Source organism: Aquila chrysaetos, chromosome 6, assembly GCF_900496995.4.
Source record: "Aquila chrysaetos chrysaetos chromosome 6, bAquChr1.4, whole genome shotgun sequence".
Classification (NCBI taxonomy): Eukaryota; Metazoa; Chordata; class Aves; order Accipitriformes; family Accipitridae; genus Aquila; species Aquila chrysaetos.
Window position 1 is genome coordinate 54,389,629 of NC_044009.1, and position 11,830 is coordinate 54,401,458.

At 49.7% G+C, this 11,830-nt stretch overlaps 1 long non-coding RNA gene across 1 annotated transcript; it reads left to right on the forward strand.

Annotated features, from left to right (window-relative positions):
- The first annotated feature begins 9,306 nt into the window (after positions 1 to 9,306).
- On the forward strand, positions 9,307 to 11,311 carry LOC115343346. Its single transcript, XR_003924085.2, has 3 exons — positions 9,307 to 9,493; positions 9,631 to 9,746; positions 11,271 to 11,311. It is a non-coding gene; the product is annotated as an uncharacterized LOC115343346 (long non-coding RNA).
- The last annotated feature ends 519 nt before the right edge of the window (positions 11,312 to 11,830 follow it).

Below are 11,830 nucleotides of genomic sequence, written 5' to 3' on the forward strand. Positions count from 1 at the left end.
TTGTACCCCATTGGTTTTGAAGCTTTCTTCTATCCTGATGGGCTCCGGCTGGGGCTGGAGCTGGGGCAGCGCCAGGTGTGGCCAGTGAGGCTGAGGATGGGGCTGGCCCTGCTGTGTGAAGGGGCTCCAGCTGTAAAGGGGGCTGCCTGGGTAAGCCTGCCTGAGGGAGCTGATGGAGGGGAGCTGGCTAAGGAGGGAGTTTAAGGGGGTCCTGCTGGCAGTTGCCTCCAGTCCAGCAAGGAATAGCCGGTTCTTGCAGTGAGGAAGGATCCCTCTGAGCCATGCCCGACAGAGCAGACCACCAGCATGCGGCACTGGGAGCTCGGCGTCTCTGTTGGCTGTGTGCGTAAGCCGCCACGTATTGAGGAAGCCTTGTGGATGAGGAGCATCGAGGCGTCCGCTGCGTGCTGCCGAGTGGGTGAGGGTCGAGCAGGTGGCACTATGGAAGAGGAAGGGGCAGGGGCAGAGAGAGAAGCGTCAGGGCGTGCCGGCACCAGGAGCTGTGGTGAGTCACGCGTTCTCTCCTGTGCATCCTGGTCTGTGCCTGCTGCCCTGCCCCAGATCCCTGCCTGCCTCCTGCTTGTCCCTGCTTCTGTCTCACTCTCCACCAGCCCACTTACCTGTCCGGCTCCCTAAAACTTGTTTCTCTTCTGCCAGCTCTGCCCTGTACCACTTTGTTGAAAAATAACTCAGAGATTTAGAATTGTCTGACTATTTTGTGCAAGATGTATTTTGTATATGTGAAATTAACAAGTAAGGCTGTAATCAGAAAGGCACACAGTTGGCATTCATAGAGTAGGGACACCCTCGAACAATTAGGCCTTGATGTTTTAAGGATGCTTCGTGTGTATTGCCAACTTGGCAAGAATGCTCAAGGTCCATCAGAGAGAAAAGAAACGTTCTTGAGTTAACAAGAAGGATAATTGGCCCTAAGCAACGTAGGATGTGACTGATAAAAGGAAACATCCTGCTCCTGAAGCACGAGCTGGGGGAAGGGTAAAGATGGTGGGGGGAGATGGTGACCTCCGACTCAATTGCTGGCTGGAAGAACTTGACCACCCTCCCTTCCACAAGGAGTGTGTGTGCTAATCTACATAGCCAGCGAGGCTGATTTAAATATAACTGGCCGATAGCAGGTGAGATGGTGACTACTAACCAATGAATGTAAATTTAGGCAGGTTTTTACTAATCATGTAACAGAATAAATACATTGTTTTTCTTTGGTGTGGAGTGCTAGCTTTGTGGAATTACCACCTAGCACCCATCTTTGTGAAAATATGAAATAAATAATGTCTCTCCTGAGTGTGTGATTATTGGCTGGTTGCACACTAGGAAATAATCCGCTTTTTGGACAAAAACTTCACCTATTAATTTTTTTCTGTTTTCCTCTCTGCAGCTCCCTTAAGCTATTTTTTTAATGCTTTCCTGTGTTTCTTGTACCCTGTTGTATTCTAATTTTTCTTTCTACGTTTCCCTCTCTCTGGCACCCTGTCCCTATTTTTTAATTCTTCCCTCTGTCCTGTACCGTGTCACTTTTAAAGTTTTCTTTCTATGTTTCCTTCTATCTATCTCCCTGTCCCTATTTTTTAATTATTTCCTGTGTTTATTGTACCCAGTTGTTTTAAAAACTTTCTTACTATGGTTCCTTCTATTGATCTTCCTGTCCCTGTTTTTTTTTAATATTCCTGTGTTTCTTGTACCAGATTGCTTTTTAAATTTCCTTTCTACATTGTCCTCTATCCATCTCCTTGTCCCTATGTTTTAATTCTTGTCCATGTGTCTTGTACTCGGTTGCTTTTTAAAATTCCCTCTATGTCTCCCTCTATCTGGCTCCCTTTCTTGATTTTTTTTTTTTTTTTTTTAAATTCTTCTCTATATTTCTTGTACCCCATTGCTATTTAATTTATCTTTCAGCGATTCCCTTTATCTGGCTCCCTTTCCCTAAATTTTAACTCCTCCCTTTCTTCCATATACCCTGTCACTTTAAAAATTTTCTTTCAATGTTTCCTTCTATTCTCATTGCTGTTCCTATTTTGTAATTATTTCCTGTGTTTCTTGTAGCCTATTGCTTTAAAATATTTCTTTCTTTGTCTCCCTCTATCTGACTCCCTGTCTCTATTTTTTAATTCCTCCCTTTCTGTCCTGTACCCAGTTGCTTTAAAAATTTTCTTTCTATGTCCCCATTTATTTAGTTTGCTATACTCCATCAATTTAAAATTTTGTTTCTATGGCTACTTTTATCCAGTTCACTGTCTTTATTTTCTAATTCTCTCCTGTCTGTCCCATATCCTGTCACTTCTTTAATTTTCTTTCTATTTCTACTTTTATTGAGCTCCCTATCTGTATTTTTCAGTTCTTTCCTGGGTTGTGTACCCTGTTGCTTTTAAATTTACTTGTATGTGTGTGTCTATTTTTTCCCCTATTCTTATTTTTTAATTTATTCTTGTCTTTCCTTAAAGCTGTCTCATTTTAAATTTTCTTTCTACGTCAAGGTTTACCCAGTTTGCTGTCCCTATTTTTTATGTTTTCCTGTCTATCCTGTACCCCGTCATTTTAAAATTTTTTTTCCATGTCTACTTTAACCAATTCACTGTCTGTCTTTTTTATTTGTTTCTTGTTGGTCCTGTACCCCATTGCTTTTGAACTTTTCTTCCTATGTTTCTCTGTATTTTTTTCCCTATTCTTATTTTGTAACTTTTTCTTGTCTTTCCTCAATGCCTCTGCTTTTATAATTTTATTCCTGTGTCTCTATCACCCTACCCTTATTTTTAATTTTTTTCTTGTCTTACCTTAATGCCTTTGCTTTTATAATCTTCTGTGTCAAGTTTTATCCAGTTTTCTCTCCCCATTTTCAATTTTTTTTGTGCTTGTCCTTTACCCAGTTTACCCAGTTAAATTTCCTGTCTACTTTGACCAATTCACTGTCTTTATTTTTACATTTTTTTCCTGTCTGTCCTGAACCCTGTTGTTTTTTCAATTTGCATTTTATGTCTACTTTTATCAAGCTCCCTATCCATATTTTTTAATTTATTCCTGTCTGTGGTATACCCTGTCACTTTTAAAATTATATTTCCATGTGTGCATCTCTCCTTTACCCTGTCCTTATTTCTTAATTTTTTCTTTTCTTTCTTAATGCCATTGCTTATTAAATTTTCTTTCTATGTCAATATTTATGTTTGCTGTTCCTATTTTTTATTGTTTTCCTGTCTTTCCTATACCCTGCCCCTTTTAAATTTTCTTCCTATGTCTCCGTTTTTATATCTAGTTTTCTGTCCCTATTTTAATTTTTTTTCCTGTGTTTCCTGTACCCTGTAAATTCTTAGATTTTATTTCTGTGTGCGCTGGTTTTGGCTGGGATAGAGTTTAATTTTTTGTCGTAGTAGCTGGTATGGTGCTATGTTTTGGATTTGTGACCAAAGCAGTGTTGGTAGCAGAGGGATGCGTTAGTCATGGCTGAGCGGTGCTTGCACAGCGCCAAGGGCTGTTCTGCTCCTCACCTTGCCCTGCCAGCCAGCAGGCTGGGGATGCACAAGGAGCTCGGCGGGGGGACACAGCCGGGACAGCTGACCCCAACTGACCAAAGGGTTATCCCGTACCATACAGCATCCTGCTCCGCAATCAAAGCTGGGGGTGGAGGTTGATGGTGGGGTGCTGCTCAGGACTGGCTGGGCATTGGTTGGATTGGTGGTGAGCAACTGTTTTCACTTGCATTGGTTGGTTTTCTTTCCCGTTTTTCTTTCTTGTCGTGTGTCGTCCCCCCCCCCCCCCCCCCCCCCCCCCCAAAAAAAATTCTTTTAAAAGTATTAAACTGTTTTTATATCATCTTATGAGCTTCTTTCTCACATTTGCCCTTCCAATTTGCCCCCCATCCCACTGTGGGGGAGTGAGCGAGCAGCTCTATGGTGCTTAGTTGCCAGCCGGGGTTAAACCATGATGCTACGTCTACTTTTATGAAGCTGCCTATTACTGTTTTTAATTATTTCCTGTCTGTCGTGTACCCTGTCACTTTTAAAATTTGCTTTCTATGTCTACTTTTATCCAGTTCACTGTATTTTTTAATTTTTTCCTTTCTGTCCTGTACCCAATCACTTCAAAAATTTTCCTTCTATGTCTACTTCGATCAAGCTGTGTATTGCTGTTTTCTTAATTCTTTCCTGGCTATTATGTACCCTGTCACTTTTTAAATTTTCTTTCTATGTCTACTTTAACCTATTAATTGTCTGTATTTTTTAAGTTATTCCTGTCTGTCCTGTACCATCTTGCTTTTAAATTTTTCTATGTCTCTGTTTGCTGTCACTATTTTTTAATTCTTTCCCATATGTCCTGTAACCAGTCGCTTTTAAAATTTTCTTTCTATGTCTAGTTTTATTCAGTTGGCTCTCTTAATTTTTTCAATTATGTCCTGTCTGTTCTGTAGCATATTGGTGTGAAGCATTGAAATAGAGACAAATCTCTCATTTTTATATATGTATCAAAAAATAATATTCATTTATATATATATATAAACATTTCAGAATAAAAACCTATACCTACTATATTATATAAAGGATTTTAGAATAGTAAAAAAATCTAAATAGAGAGATAAAGGACTTTAAAATGCAAAAAAAAGATTATATATTTTATATATGAAGGAATTTAAAATGGAAAAAAGTCTGAATAGGTAGAGCTATCCACACTTGCTATGTGTTACACAGTAAATCTAAATAGATATTATATGTCATCTAAATAGAGATTATATGTAATAGTAAATAGATATCCAAGTCTAAATACATATAATAGTAAATAGGTATGTAAGTCTAAATAGATATAATAGTAAATATGTAGGAGTGTAAATAGAGAAGTGTGAAAATATACTTTAGTGTCAAAATACCTAAGTCTAAAGATATATAGTCTAAATAAACATTCTATATAAGTGTAAATATATAAAAGTGTAAATAGAGATAATATATGTCTCAATAGATATTATATAAGTGGAAATAGATAATAGATAGAAAATACATACATATTCCCTAAATAAATATATAAGGGTAAATAGATACATAAGTGTAAATGTCTATGATATATAAGGTCTTTAAAGTGCAAGGAACCCTATTCATAGAAAGGCTTTAAAAACTTGACCCCCCTCTATCTCTCTACTGAAAATATAAAAGTGCTTTCAAAAGCTGCCCCCTTCCCCCTTCTTCTTTTCCCCCTTTTCCCATCCTGTTGTGGGGCCAGTTCCCCCCAAACAGCGACTTTCCCCTGTGGGGCTGTGCAGGCAGAGTAGGAGCCGCTGCCATGGCACAAAGATACCCCCCCAACCCTGATTCTGGGTCTGCAATGGGGGAAAAAAAACCAATTTTGGGGAAAAACCCCAACAATTTGGGTCTCCCAGGAAAGTCAAATCTGTCTGTATTTGTGCAGCTAGAAAGCAAAAAACCCATTTTCATGCACAAAACCAACAGCAAAAAAATCACTAATTTTTATATTGTGGAAAAGTGCCCCCCCCCCCAGTTTAGTATTTTGGAAAAGCAAAAAACCTCCAATCTTTACATTATGGAAAAGCAAAAAATCCCCCAATTTGGGGTGAAATGCCAGCAGTTTGAGGGGCACCACTGGAGATTATCTGCTGGGGATTATCTGCTGTGGGTCTGTTATCCAGAGTGAATTATCTGTGGCAGGTTATCCCCAGTGAGTTACCTGCTGTGGATGATCCCGGGCGGACCCCCCGGGGTAGGTCATCCCCATGCACGTCCCCCTCCCCCGTGTCCATCTTTCCCCCTGTCCCACATGAGTTTTCTTTCCCCTGTGACAACTGCCCCCAACCCCTGTGCTCGTATCTCATCCCCCATGTCGCCCTCCCCACCCTCCATTCTGTACCACTTCACCCCCTGCCCCGTAACCCCTCTGCCTCCAGACCCCTGGGGTGCTGCCTGCACCCCCCCTATTACCGCCACCCCCACTCTGAAACCTCCCCCAATTCTCTGCACCCCACTCCCACCCCAGTCTCCCTCTTCCTGCATTTTGGATTTGTGACCAAAGCAGTGTTGGTAGCAGAGGGATGTGTTAGTCATGGCTGAGCGGTGCTTGCACAGCGCTGAGGGCTGTTCTGCTCCTCGCAGAAAAGTGCGGCTGTGACGCTTGCTGGGGGGGAGCGGCAAGGAGTGCGGAGCCACGCTCCTGTACGGAGCAAAGGTGGAACCTCCAGGGCTCTGCGGTCATCTGCCGAGAACATCTACTATCCCGACGCGCCGCTTTGCTTTCCCTGCTTCACGTCTAATTACTTTGCACGCCGGAGGGCGGGGCGGTAAGTAACACCGTGCAGCGTCTCTTCGATAAGAGACAAGCCCCGCACAAGAAGCCTTGCGTGCGTGCAGGATTAGGAGAGCAGAGTTGTGATAGCACAGAGGTGAGGAAAGGTGCGCCCCACCCCAACAGAGCCCCAGGATCGCCAGGGTATCGCTCGCTTGCAGGTGGGCCGCTCGCATCTGGTCCGCTGGGATGCGCCGTTTCCTGCTGAACAGAGCTGCCCCCCTGGCACGAGGCAGCTTTGGGTCTCTTGTGGCCTGCCTTCAGGCTGTCACCTAACCAGGCGTTATTATTTTTTTTTTAATCTCTCGCCAGCATCTGTTGGACTGGCTGCTGTCACTCCCAGAACCCTGATGCTGCATGCAGACGGATACAGCAGTCCCTGGGGCTTGGTCAGGGGAAACCCCCCGTCCCCCTGCCCTTGCAGGTTCCCTGTGCTGCTTCTCCTGTCTAGATAATGGGGTGGGGGGGCAGGGACAGAAGCGATGGCCCGAATTGTCTGTTCTTTGTGCTAGACTGCTGTAACCGCTCCAGCCACTCGGTGCTTTTTGGAAGGGAAGCAATGAAGGTGAGCTGCCCGGGCTGCGAGTGGGGAAAGGGCAGGGCAATGTAAGCCCCGTGCCCCCAGTAAGTAGTTACCGCCTGTGGCTGGTCTCTACTGGGTTCAGCTGTCAGTCATCTCTCCTGCAGCTGATGCTCAGAAGAGGATCGGTGCGGGGATGCGGATGCTGCTGCGCGGCGAGCGAAGGCGGGAACTGCGTTCTGGAGGCGCGCATAGCGCGGTGGCGCGCGTGGCTGGGCCCCCGCTGTTGCCTGGCAACCGAAGCGGTGTACGGCAGGTGCGGAGGCGCGCAGGCGCGCTGCGCCTTTTACGGCGCTCGCCGCTGTTACCTAGCAACCACAGCGCGACACGGCCTCTCGGCAACCGCGCATGCGCAGCGGCGCGGTTTACGGCGCCGCCGCTGTTGCCTAGCAACCAAGACGCTGTACGGCAGCTGGGGAGGAGCGCATGCGCGGTGCGCCTTTTACGGCGCTCGCCGCTGTTGCCTAGCAACCACAGCGCGACAAGGCGTCTCGGCAACCGCGCATGTGCGGCGGCGCGCTTTATGGCGTACGTGCTGTTGCCTAGCAACCAAGACGCTGTACGGCACCTGGGGAGGCGTGCATGCGCGCTGCGCCTTTTACGGCTCTCGCCGCTGTTGCCTAGCAACCATAGCGCGACACGGCGTCTCGGCAACTGCGCATGCGCGGCGCGCGGTTTAACGGCGCTCCTGCTGTTGCCTGGCAACAAAGACTCTGCACGGCAAGCGGGGACCGCACAATGCGCCCTGCGCCTTTTATTACGGCGCTCGCCGCTGTTGCCCTAGCAACCACAGACGCGACACGGGGCGTCCTTCGGCAACCCGCGCATGCGCAGCGCGCGCTTTATTACGTGAGCTCCTGTCTGTTGCCTAGCACCAAGACGCTGTACGGCGCTGGGGGATGCACTCATGCCGCGCTGCGCCTTTTACGGCTCTCGCCGCTTGTTGCCTATCAACATAGCGCGCAAACTGCGTCTCGGAAACCGCGCATCGCGGCGGCGCTGTTTGACGGCGCTCCTGCTTTGCCTAGCAACCCAAGGCGCTGTACGGCAGCTGGGGAGGCGCGCATGCGCGGTGTGCCTTTTTACGGCGCTTGCCGCTGTTGCCTAGCAACCACAGCGCGACACGGCGTCTCGGCAACCGCGCATGCGCGGCGGCGCGCTTTACGGCGCTCCTGCTGTTGCCTGGCAACCAAAACGCCGTACTGGCTGTCGGGAGCCGCGCATGCGCGGTGGCGCGTTTCGGCCGCCCTCCTGCTGTTGCCTGGCAACCACGACGCCGTGCAGCTGCTCGGGAGCCGCGCATGCGCGGTGGCGGCGCGTTTCGCCAGCGCTCTCTTCCGCCGCCTATTGACCAAAGTTCGGTACTGCAGCTGGGAGCCGCGCATGCGCGCTGGCGCGCCGCGCCAAGCCCTCGCAGCTGCTGCCGTGCGACCAATGTTCGGTACTGCAGCTCGGAGGCTGCGAGTGCGCGGGGCTGCCCCTGTCCTGCACGTGCCGTCCGACGGTAACGGCAATGCGGCACCGGCGGGAGGTGCCGCCGCGCTCGTTGCTTCCTCCCGGTAAGGAAACGCCGCTGCCGCCCCAGGCGCGCGGTGTCGCCGGCCGCTGGGCGCGCAAAGCGCGGAACCGCAGCGCCGGGGCCGCCCCTGGGCACGCGCGTCCCGCCGTCCGCTCGCTGCTGCTGCCGCCTCGTGGCCGAAGCGCGGAACTGCAGCGCCGGCACGGCACAGGTGCGCAGCAGCAGCGCCGCCGCCGCCTCCGCTGCTGCCGCCTTGTGGCCAAAGCGCGGTACTGCAGCCCGGCGGTCGCGCGCCGGCTCCCACCCCTCCGGCGCATGCGCGGTCCCCGGGGGCAGCGGGCGAGCGCCGGGACCGCGGGTGAGGCGAGCGATCTCCTCCGGCGGGGGCGAGGGCGAGGGGTGCCTCCTGCCCGCTGGCCGCCCGGGGCTGCCGGGCCGGGAAAGCTGCGAAGCGGCCGCCGCGGCAGGCTCCCGGTCCGCCGGAGGCGAGCCGGGCCGGGGAGTTCCCCGAGAGCCGCCGGTAGAAGGGAAGAGGGGATGGAGGCGCGCACCCCCCAGGCGCGGCCAGCGGGCGCCTCCCCGAGTCGCCAGAGCTCCCCCGGCCGCCCCGCTCGGCCCGTGCGGCTGCCCCCAGCTCCAGCCCCTCCCCTGGAGCCTGTGCTGTGGCCGCAGGCAGCCCCCGAGCCCTGTCGTGAGGGCAGCGAGCTGGCCCTCAGTGCATCTCCAGAAGCCTCTGCAGAAGGAGGGGCTCTGGCCAGGGGCGATCTGCGGTAATGAGTCGATGCTTCTCTTTCGCAGAGGCTGCGCTGAGGGCATGGTTGTCTCTTCCTCCCTTGGGGATGCCGTTGACTGCAGCAGCCTCAGGCTTGCGTGGGCTGTCTCTGCCTGGCCTCCCTCTCCGCGCGGGCGCCGGGAGCACAAAGGGACAGGCGGGGCACTTACCGGCTGTGGGCAGGAGCTGCTGCGGCTGAAGCTGGAGAGGCCAGAGAAAGGTAGAGAAGAAGAAATGGAAGGCCGGCCGGCCGGCAGCTGCCTCCCGCTGCAGGCAAGAGAGAGCCTGCCTCTCCGCGTGTGGAAGGATCCCTCCTCGTAGTCCGCAGCAGGTCAGACTGCCGAGGTGCACTGCAGGGTCCGTATGCAGCACCGACGGTGCCGTACGGCCACGTAGTGTGCGAGCGAGCGAGGCTCTGTGCCTAGGAAGCCTCGTCTTGCAAGACCTGTGAGACACGTGTTCTCCTAGGGGGAGGAGGACAGCCGTGCAGCCGGAGTTACAGCAGAGGAGGGGAGCGGGAGAGGAGCAGAAAGAAGCGTCTGAACTGGCAAATTCTCCTGGCAGCGCCAAGAACAAGAGCTGTGGTGAGCCTCGGGGCCCTGTCTCTCTCCCCTCTTCTGCGTTCCGGTCCCTCCCTGGCCCTGCCCGGCCCCCTCTCTTTCCCACACCGCTGCCTTTTTTTTTTTTTTTTTTTTTTTTTTTTTTTCTCCTTTCCTCCCTTGTACCTCTGATACTGAAAAGCCGGTCGAAGAAACTCTCTAAGGCTCGTTTTGGAGTTTTAGAAAGCAGGCATTCTTCATTGCAGCGCTGGATGCACGGGGGATAGTTCCACCTAGCGTGCGTGCCACAGGTTTAGCACACACAGGTTCTATAGAATAACTAATTGCATATTAATCAGATTAGTATACGCATACATAAAAATGATGGCAACCGATTATCACAGTACTGCCTACATCCAATCATGCGCAATGAAGGATCCGTTTGAGACGAAGGGCTGCTTTTGCGACCACCGGCCCATTTGAAGTTCTTGCTGGCTGTCCTTGAAGTCGTTATTCTTGTCCTTGTTCTTTGATCTTGAAGCTTAACGCAGTTTCAATCGCACGTGGTCAGTTTCAGCATTGTTCTCATCTAGTGCACAGGAACATCTAGTCCTAAGAGCAAAGAACTGCAAAACTTACGAGTAAATACCTCTGTTGGTTAACTGCTTGGCTATACTTTTGTCTACTGTTTCAATCATTGTGTTAGTGTAAGATTTCTAATACTTATTTACCAAATCTCACTTTTACAGTCACCTAGCAGCAAACCAGTTTCCACGGCTGGTATAAAACATTAAAACCATCCAAATATTTAGACGTGCCGTACAGAATGTATGGACATATGCTATCAGAGGTGTCCCAGGGGCAGGGGGAGCGTCGGGGGGGGGGGGTCCGAGCCCCGGAGCGGACTCGCTGGCAGGACTCGTTAGGCGCGCGACTGGCTGAACGAACACTGGCCGTCCGTCCCCGTTGCCATCCGGGCTGCGTTTGCGCTCCCTTTGCACGGGGCGAGGGGCCGTGAGGGAGCCCAGGGGAGGAGGAGGTGAGGCGCTGGGGGGGTCGGGCCATGCCCCCCCTGTTCCTGCTGGGCTCCAGCTGTTGCAAATATTCTGGTAAAGAAATCAAAATTTAATCACGTAGAAGAGTTAGGTTTGATTAAGAAGTAAAATTGTGAAGCATAACGTATAGGATTGTTAAGTGTGAAATATATTAACCTGATTCGTGTCAATATAAAACAACGATAGGGCCGCATGGTGAAATGTGACCCTCTCTGCATATGTAATCTTTAACCGTTTTGCTTGATCTTGTATAACCGTAGGCCTAAGGGAAGTAGGAGAGTATGTATATAGTTCTTGCTTCCTGCAAAAGCCATATAACAGTAGGGAATTACAAAAGTTGGAAACGAAATAAAATCAGACATCAAGTAGAAATCGAAAAATACTTCACACGGTCTCTCGGAAGTAGCGGAATCCTATAGTTGCAAAGGTTTAAAGAAAAAGGGGGGGGGGATTGATAGAGAGAACAAACTGCTTATTGCTTAATGATTGTCTCTCTGTAACTTTACATACCCAGGACTGGTGTTTGTCAAGGATTAAGCCTGTCAGAGACTGGTACTTAGGAATGATGAGCAAGAAGGAACCAAGAGCGATCACAAGACTTAATTAAGTGTCCGATGAATTTACGATCTTGTTAAGGAAACACAAGTAGAGGCCTTGCTTGAATAGATAAGGCCGGAAAAGATAAGAACTCCTGCCTTTTGTTCCCATCCTTGTAGATAATTTAGCTTAAACTAACCGTACGGTGCTATACCACTAATGAGAACTTAGATAATAAGAACACTAACAAGCACGAAGGTATCAAAACATGTAAAGGACCATACTGCGCAGAATCACCTGAGGAGGGTCAAATAGCGGACAAGTGAGGAAGACTATGGAAGACCACCAGAGGACTCCTGAAGACCACCAGAGACCTTCAATGCGCCTGCGTAAAGGACATTTACATATGTTAATAGTTTCCCGGGAAAACTAATGAATATGTATAACATTTCTCAGGAATCTAGTGAATATGTATGTAGAACCTGTACTTAACCTGCACAATTAGACCTGACGGGGTGTGCCTTGGTAGAGCAGAGG